The following is a 9003-nucleotide window of genomic DNA, read 5'->3' on the forward strand; positions in this document are numbered from 1 at the left end:
TGTACACAATGTGTCTGACTGTGGATTGGTGGAGTCCAAACTCTTTTACCTCCCTGGCGGTATGATTATTTCAGGAATTTTGTACCAAAAGTGGTACAATTTTTTGCATGAAATTTGGTGTTATGTATTGTAGGCTTGCAATTCTTAGTAATTACTTACTTAACCACCTCCGGACCGCCTAACGCAGGATCGCGTTCCGGAGGTGGCAGCCCTGCGCAGAGTCACGCATATATGCGTCATCTCGCGATGGCCGAGATTTCCTGTGAACGCGCGCACACAGGCGCGCGCGCTCACAGGAACGGAAGGTAAGAGAGTTGATCTCCAGCCTGCCAGCGGCGATCGTTCGCTGGCAGGCTGGAGATGTGTTTTTTTTAACCCCTAACAGGTATATTAGACGCTGTTTTGATAACAGCGTCTAATATACCTGCTACCTGGTCCTCTGGTGGTCCCATTTGTTTGGATCGACCACCAGAGGACACAGGTAGCTCAGTAAAGTCCCACCAAGCACCACTACACTACACTACACCCCCCCTGTCACTTATTAACCCCTTATTAGCCCCTGATCACCCCTAATCACCCCTGATCACCCCATATAGACTCCCTGATCACCCCCCTGTCATTGATCACCCCCCTGTCATTGATTACCCCCCTGTAAAGCTCCATTCAGATGTCCGCATGATTTTTACGGATCCACTGATAGATGGATCGGATCCGCAAAACGCATCCGGACGTCTGAATGAAGCCTTACAGGGGCGTGATCAATGACTGTGGTTATCACCCCATATAGACTCCCTGATCACCCCCCTGTCATTGATCAACCCCCTGTAAAGCTCCATTCAGACGTCCGCATGATTTTTACGGATCCACTGATAGATAGATCGGATCCGCAAAACGCATCCGGACGTCTGAATGAAGCCTTACAGGGGCGTGATCAATGACTGTGGTGATCACCCCATATAGACTCCCTGATCACCCCCCTGTAAAGCTCCATTCAGATGTCCGCATGATTTTTACGGATGCACTGATAGATGGATCCGATCCGCAAAACGCATCCGGACGTCTGAATGAAGCCTTACAGGGGCATGATCAATGACTGTGGTGATCACCCCATATAGACTCCCTGATCACCCCCCTGTAAAGCTCCATTCAGATGTCCGCATGATTTTTACGGATGCACTGATAGATGGATCCGATCCGCAAAACGCATCCGGACGTCTGAATGAAGCCTTACAGGGGCATGATCAATGACTGTGGTGATCACCCCATATAGACTCCCTGATCACCCCCCTGTCATTGATTACCCCCCTGTAAAGCTCCATTCAGATGTCCGCATGATTTTTACGGATGCACTGATAGATGGATCGGATCCGCAAAACGCATCCGGACGTCTGAATGAAGCCTTACAGGGGCGTGATCAATGACTGTGGTTATCACCCCATATAGACTCCCTGATCACCCCCCTGTCATTGATTACCCCCCTGTCATTGATTACCCCCCTGTAAAGCTCCATTCAGACGTCCGCATGATTTTTACGGATCCACTGATAGATGGATCGGATCCGCAAAACGCATCCGGACGTCTGAATGAAGCCTTACAGGGGCGTGATCAATGACTGTGGTGATCACCCCATATAGACTCCCTGATCACCCCCCTGTCATTGATCAACCCCCCTGTCATTGATCAACCCCCCTGTCATTGATCAACCCCCCTGTCATTGATCACCCCCCTGCCATTGATCACCCCTCTGTAAGGCTCCATTCAGATATTTTTTTGGCCCAAGTTAGCAGAATTTTTTTTTTTTTTTCTTACAAAGTCTCATATTCCACTAACTTGTGTCAAAAAATAAAATCTCACATGAACTCACCATACCCCTCACGGAATCCAAATGCGTAAAATTTTTTTGACATTTATATTCCAGACTTCTTCTCACGCTTTAGGGCCCCTAGAATGCCAGGGCAGTATAAATACCCCACATGTGACCCCATTTCGGAAAGAAGACACCCCCAGGTATTCCGTGAGGGGCATATTGAGTCCATGAAAGATTGAAATTTTTGTCCCAAGTTAGCGGAACGGGAGACTTTGTGAGAAAAAAATTAAAAATATCAATTTCCGCTAACTTGTGCCAAAAAAAAAAAAAATTCTATGAACTCGCCATGCCCCTCATTGAATACCTTGGGGTGTCTTCTTTCCAAAATGGGGTCACATGTGGGGTATTTATACTGCCCTGGCATTCTAGGGGCCCCAAAGCGTGAGAAGAAGTCTGGTATCCAAATGTCTAAAAATGCCCTCCTAAAAGGAATTTGGGCACCTTTGCGCATCTAGGCTGCAAAAAAGTGTCACACATCTGGTATCGCCGTACTCAGGAGAAGTTGGGGAATGTGTTTTGGGGTGTCATTTTACATATACCCATGCTGGGTGAGAGAAATATCTTGGTCAAATGCCAACTTTGTATAAAAAAATGGGAAAAGTTGTCTTTTGCCAAGATATTTCTCTCACCCAGCATGGGTATATGTAAAATGACACCCCAAAACACATTCCCCACCTTCTCCTGAGTACGGAGATACCAGATGTGTGACACTTTTTTGCAGCCTAGGTGGGCAAAGGGGCCCATATTCCAAAGAGCACCTTTCGGATTTCACAGGTCATTTTTTACAGAATTTGATTTCAAACTCCTTACCACACATTTGGGCCCCTAGAATGCCAGGGCAGTATAACTACCCCACAAGTGACCCCATTTTGGAAAGAAGAGACCCCAAGGTATTCGCTGATGGGCATAGTGAGTTCATAGAACTTTTTATTTTTTGTCACAAGTTAGTGGAATATGAGACTTTGTAAGAAGAAAAAAAAAAAAAAAAAATCATAATTTTCCGCTAACTTGTGACAAAAAATAAAAAGTTCTATGAACTCACTATGCCCATCAGCGAATACCTTAGGGTGTGTACTTTCAGAAATGGGGTCATTTGTGGGGTGTTTGTACTGTCTGGGCATTGTAGAACCTCAGGAAACATGACAGGTGCTCAGAAAGTCAGAGCTGCTTCAAAAAGCGGAAATTCACATTTTTGTACCATAGTTTGTAAACGCTATAACTTTTACCCAAACCATTTTTTTTTTACCCAAACATTTTTTTTTTATCAAAGACATGTAGAACTATAAATTTAGAGCAAAATTTCTATATGGATGTCGTTTTTTTTGCAAAATTTTACAACTGAAAGTGAAAAATGTCATTTTTTTGCAAAAAAATCGTTAAATTTCGATTAATAACAAAAAAAGTAAAAATGTCAGCAGCAATGAAATACCACCAAATGAAAGCTCTATTAGTGAGAAGAAAAGGAGGTAAAATTCATTTGGGTGGTAAGTTGCATGACCGAGCAATAAACGGTGAAAGTAGTGTAGGTCAGAAGTGTAAAAAGTGGCCTGGTCTTTCAGGGTGTTTAAGCACTGGGGGCTGAAGTGGTTAAACCTGACCAAACAAGACTTTAGTAGACATCCCAGATGTGATAAAGTTTCAAACACAAAATCATGAATTATAATCTAATAAATAATATAATTTTATTTAATAATGTAATAAAAATAATGAAATTTGTCAAACACAGAAAATTCAATAAACATCCTGAGTGTGATAAATTTTGAAACATGGGACTGCACAAAGTCCGACGTCACAATCAGGACAATGGAACCTGGTTTCTTTTCTGACTTTCTTTCCATTGCCATCTCTCTTTGAGCAGCAAACCACGCACATCCTGGTAGGTTCTGCCTTTTTTGCGGTTGGCGGGATGTAGTCCATAAAGTGATGACCAGTCAGGCGTTCTGGGTTGACAACGTCAACAGCACGACGTCCAGGTCTGTTCACAGCTACTGATGGCGTCTGGTGGTTGACAGAAATCTGCTCAACCACCTTCCATATAAACTTAGAATGAACAAGAGGCTTGTCACTCTTTGCTCTGTGCAGGATATATGCATTCCAAAGGCATTGTTCCAGAAGATGCCTGAAGATCTTCTTATAATATTTTTTTTGCTGTTTGCGCATAGCCGGATAAAATGTCATTGCCTGATCGGCTCTGTCGACAACTCCCATGGTGTTATTATAGTCTATATAACGACTTGCGGCTTCAGCACATCTTTCCCACCTTTTGTGTGGACCATGGCAGTAGAGGTATTGTGCACAGTACTCATGAGACACACGTCCTTCTTGTCTCGCCATCGCATTGCCATCATCTTACCCTTCTGCCAGGCAACCATTTCTCCGGTTTTGAGTTTTTGGCAAACATAGATGGCATGTCACGTCGGTTAGGCCTAATGGTACCATATGCATCAGTCTTGTTTTGTAGCAAAACCTCATACAGTTCCGGAGACGTGTAGAAAATGTCCGTGGTCACACAATATCCCTGGTTCAGCAATGGCTCCAGCAGTGTAAGGACAGATGATGTGGCCATCCCATAGCCGCTGTACATGGGGTTGAACTTCGTGCCTTTACCGATGTAAATGACCGAATTCCAGATGTACCGAGTGGATGACTCGCAGAGCATGTAGGATTTGATGCCAAACTGCGCTCTTTTGGATGCAATGTACTGTATCCTGCTTCGGCGTCCCTTGTAGGCCATCAAACTTTCATCTACGCTGATGTCCCTTTCTGGCACGTAGGTCCGCTAGAAATTGGTCACAATAATTTGCCATACCTGCCAGATTTTTTTTTGTTTGGGCGCAGGATGCGTGGCCTCATCAAATTCTTCATTGTTCGTGAAGTGGAAATACTTCATGATGAGGGAAAACCGGTATTCTGACATCACGGTGCCAAAAAATGGAGTGTCCAGTAACTTATTGGTGGTCCAGTACCATTTCTGGAGCGGTTTCCCCATCACCCCCTGAAGAATGATGAGTCCCAGAAACTGCCACATGTCCTCTTTGGTCACCGGTTCCCACTTTCTGCTTCTGGAAAAGGTGGCATGCAGTGTAGCGGATTGCTGCTCTTGGTAGCGATTTGTCTCTGTGCCAATTTTTTCAATTACCTCCTTAGTGAGGAATAATTGCAGGTATGCCAGAGGGTTGTCACGCTCAACATCTACCTTCATCCCAGGTGATCCAGTGAACAGGTATGAATATAGAGTTCGGACCGCGCATATCATCAAGGCCAGTATGCAAACAGTTTTTCCTTCTTCCCTCTCCCTTTTGAAAGAGAACCGAGGGCTGCAAATATCCTGTATATGGATATCCTGCAACTAATAAAAGTTAAGATAGTGTAAGTCCGTACGGTTATTTGACCTGCACTGCACAGATTATACTTACACAGCGCTAGGTCAACCAAGGCGTGTATATGATACCCTCCGTAGCTGCTTGGTTTTATTCTGACGGAGATCCACGTTCCCATGGAAAAGGGATATGAGAATGACAACGTGGACAGATGTATAAAAGATATAACAAAACAACGAGAGGGAACCCCAAATAAACCAAAAACATCAAAAAAGACCATTGATTTCCGTTTTTCGTTCATAACCCAGTTCACACAATGTTCTGTGGAACTAAAAAACGCAATTAAAAAAAACTGGTCGATCCAAAAAAATGACCCAGTACTCGGACCTGTGATTCCTGAACAACCGCTAGTCATCTACAAAAAAGCACCCAATTTACAAAATAAATTAGTACATAGTGCTAACCAGCCAGAAGATAAAAACCAAAATAAAAAAATAAAAAACTGTTTTAACTGGTGTGGTTTTTGCATTGCTTGCAAAAACAGAAAAAGAACAGAAAGATCACAAAATTAAGAGCACCATAAAAGATAAACAGTTGGAATTAGTGGGTGAGATGACATGCCATAGTAAAGGGGTTGTATATGTACTGGAGTGCCCTTGTGGCCTCCAGTATGTAGGACGGACCATTAGACCCCTTAAGGTCCGTGCAGGAGCACATAAGAAACATTAAAAAAGGACTTGAAAGTCATGGTGTATCGGCTCATTATAAAAAATGTCACCAAAAAAATCCAGAAGGTCTAAAGTTTATGGGGGTGGAATTAGTACAAAGTCATTGGAGGGGAGGAAGTTTTCTAGAAAAAATTAATAAAAAAGAAAGCAAGTGGATATATGAATTATGTACACTACAACCAGGAGGCCTGAATGTAGACTTTGACCTGCAAGCTGTGTTAAATTAGAACATAAAACTGATAGAATAACTATGTCCATGTGAATTGAGACCTAATAGCAGCCGTTTTTTTCCCCTCGAGGATTAGGTGATACAAATATAGGGTTAAAGCAGTGAAAAGGCAAGTGGTTTGGAGTAGCACATCAGATGCTTGATTAACTCCAGCCTACCAAATAAAAAGAAGGGGTAGGGAAAGATGAAGTGTGCCCCTGACGATGCTCAAGGAGTGAAACCCGGGTCGGGCAAAAGATTAAGACGCTGGGATTTTAAATGCAAATTTTAAAGAGCATGTTTAAACCTCTAAGAAAAGAAATCGAAAAAAAAAATAGTAGATTTGCCTGGGGTATATCTGAATCAAGTCCGTGGTTAGATCCTGCGTGAATGCATGGGAACGTGGATCTCCATCAGAAAAAAAACAACCAGCTACGGAGGGTATCATATACACGCCTTGGTTGACATAGCGCTGTGTAAGTATAATCTGTGCAGTGCAGGTCAAATAACCATACGGACTTACACTATCTTAACTTTTATTAGTTGCAGGATATCCATATACAGGATATTTGCAGCCCTCGGTTCTCTTTCAAAAGGGAGAAGGAAGAAGGAAAAACTGTTTGCATACTGGCCTTGATGATATGCGCGGTCCGAACTCTATATTCATACCTGTTTAAAGCGTGACTGACCCCACAACACTTTTCGGACCTGCAGCACAGCATTGTTGCGGACTGGTGATTACCGTATTTTTCGCTTTATAAGACGCACCTGATGATAAGACGCAACTAGGTTTTTGAGGAGGAAAATAAGAAAAAAATATTTTGAACCAAAAGGTGTGCTTTTAGTAGCTTTTGAACTAATGTTGGTCTGTGGATGACACTGTTATGAGGGGTCTGTGGATGACGCACTGTTATGGGGGGATCTGTGGATGACGCACTGTTATGGGGATCTGTGGATGACGCACTGTTATGGGGATCTGTGGATGACGCACTGTTATGGGGGGATCTGTGGATGACACACTGTTATGGGGATCTGTGGATGACACTGTTATGGGGGATCTGTGGATGACACTGTTATGGGGGGATCTGTGGATGACGCACTGTTATGGAGATCTGTGGATGACGCACTGTTATGGGGGATCTGTGGATGACACTGATGGGGGATCTGTGGATGACACTGATGGGAGATCTGTGGATGACACTGATGGGGGGATCTGTGGATGACACTGATGGGGGGATCTGTGGATGACACTGATGGGGGGATCTGTGGATGACACTGATGGGGGGATCTGTGAATGACAGAGGGGGGATCTGTGCATTACACTGAGGGGGGATCTGTGCATGACACTTATGGGGCTCTGTGGATGACACTCATGTCATCCACAGATCCCCATAAGTGTCATCTACAGATCCCCCATCAGATGCATCAGTGTGGAGGGAGGAGGCGGGGCCCGGTGTAGTGACTCTACTCTAATACACCGGGCCCCGCAACTGTTAAACATTCAATCTGATAGTATATGCTCTGTACGGGCGGCTCTTACTATAGTACCGTAAGTATAGCGCAGACCGGCATCTGCCTCGGTCATGCGCCGCTTGCCGCACCTCCTTCCTCATGCGCCATCTGCTCCAGCTCCCTCTGTCATTTGCCGCCTGCCCCAGCTCCCTCCTCATGTGCCACCTGCCTGCTTATCTCACTTTATGAATGAACAGGCAGGCGGCGCATGACAGAGGGAGCTGGGGCAGGCGGCGCATGACAGAGGGAGCTGGAGCAGACGGCGCATGAGGAAGGAGGTGCGGCAAGCGGCGCATGACCGAGGCAGATGCCGGTCTGCGCTATACTTACGGTACTATAGTAAGAGCCGCCCGTACAGAGCATATACTATCAGATTGAATGTTTAACAGTTGCGGGGCCCGGTGTATTAGAGTAGAGTCACTACACCGGACCCCGCCTCCTCCCTCCACACTGTCACTGATACTTCGCTGGCCGCGCTGTGCAGCATAGCGGCCAGCAAAGTATTCGCTTTATAAGACGCACGGCCATTTTGCCCCCCACTTTTGGGGAAAGAAAAGTGCATCTTATAAAGCGAAAAATACGGTAATTTCTTTTGTATTGATCCAGTGAACAGGAATCTTGGGGGCGCTACCTGCTCCGTATCGCAGTCAATAGGGCACCAAGTGCGCACATGGCTGAGGTCAGGTGCAGGATCATCGCCGTTGTCACTTTCCAGATCAGTGTCGGTGTCAGATGACAAATCGCCCCACAACTCACTATAGCTCAGTTCACTGGTCCAAAAGCGCTTTTGTAGTAAAGTTGCTCTTTTTTGATGCCATGTTATAAATTTATTTTATGGGCACAAATGACAGTAAAATGGCAGGCAAGGGGCACTGTACAGTCAGATCTGAGGTTATACAGTGTAATCCTCTTAGTATAAAATGTATAACCTATTTTATGTGTGTTTGTCACTTTTTGTGTTTATATTTATTTGAATTTCCCGCCCAGTTCAGCTCCCATGCGCAGCTGCTGCTCGCAGGGAATGGTACCAGGAAGTCAAATGCGCTCTCGCCAGCGATCACAGCGGAGGACATCGCCGGATCGCCGGCAGAAGGTGATGGGACTCTGCAATGTTACCCCGAGCGTGACTTGGGGTTACCGCTCCTGGCAGCGAAAATTAACCCCGAGTCACGCTCGGGAATACCGCCAAGGAGGTTAAAGATGGTTTTGTAAAATTTTCCATCCTGAACAGCATCAACTTCTTCTGAGAAATATCCTTTGTTTGTGCCATGGCACCCTTTCACAAACATGTGCTGTGAAGATCAAACTTTGATAGATCCCAGCAGAACCAACCCTACTAAACCAAGCATATTGCCTGATAGGGTTGAT

Source organism: Bufo bufo, chromosome 1 (genome assembly GCF_905171765.1).
Source record: "Bufo bufo chromosome 1, aBufBuf1.1, whole genome shotgun sequence".
Lineage (NCBI taxonomy): Eukaryota > Metazoa > Chordata > Amphibia > Anura > Bufonidae > Bufo > Bufo bufo.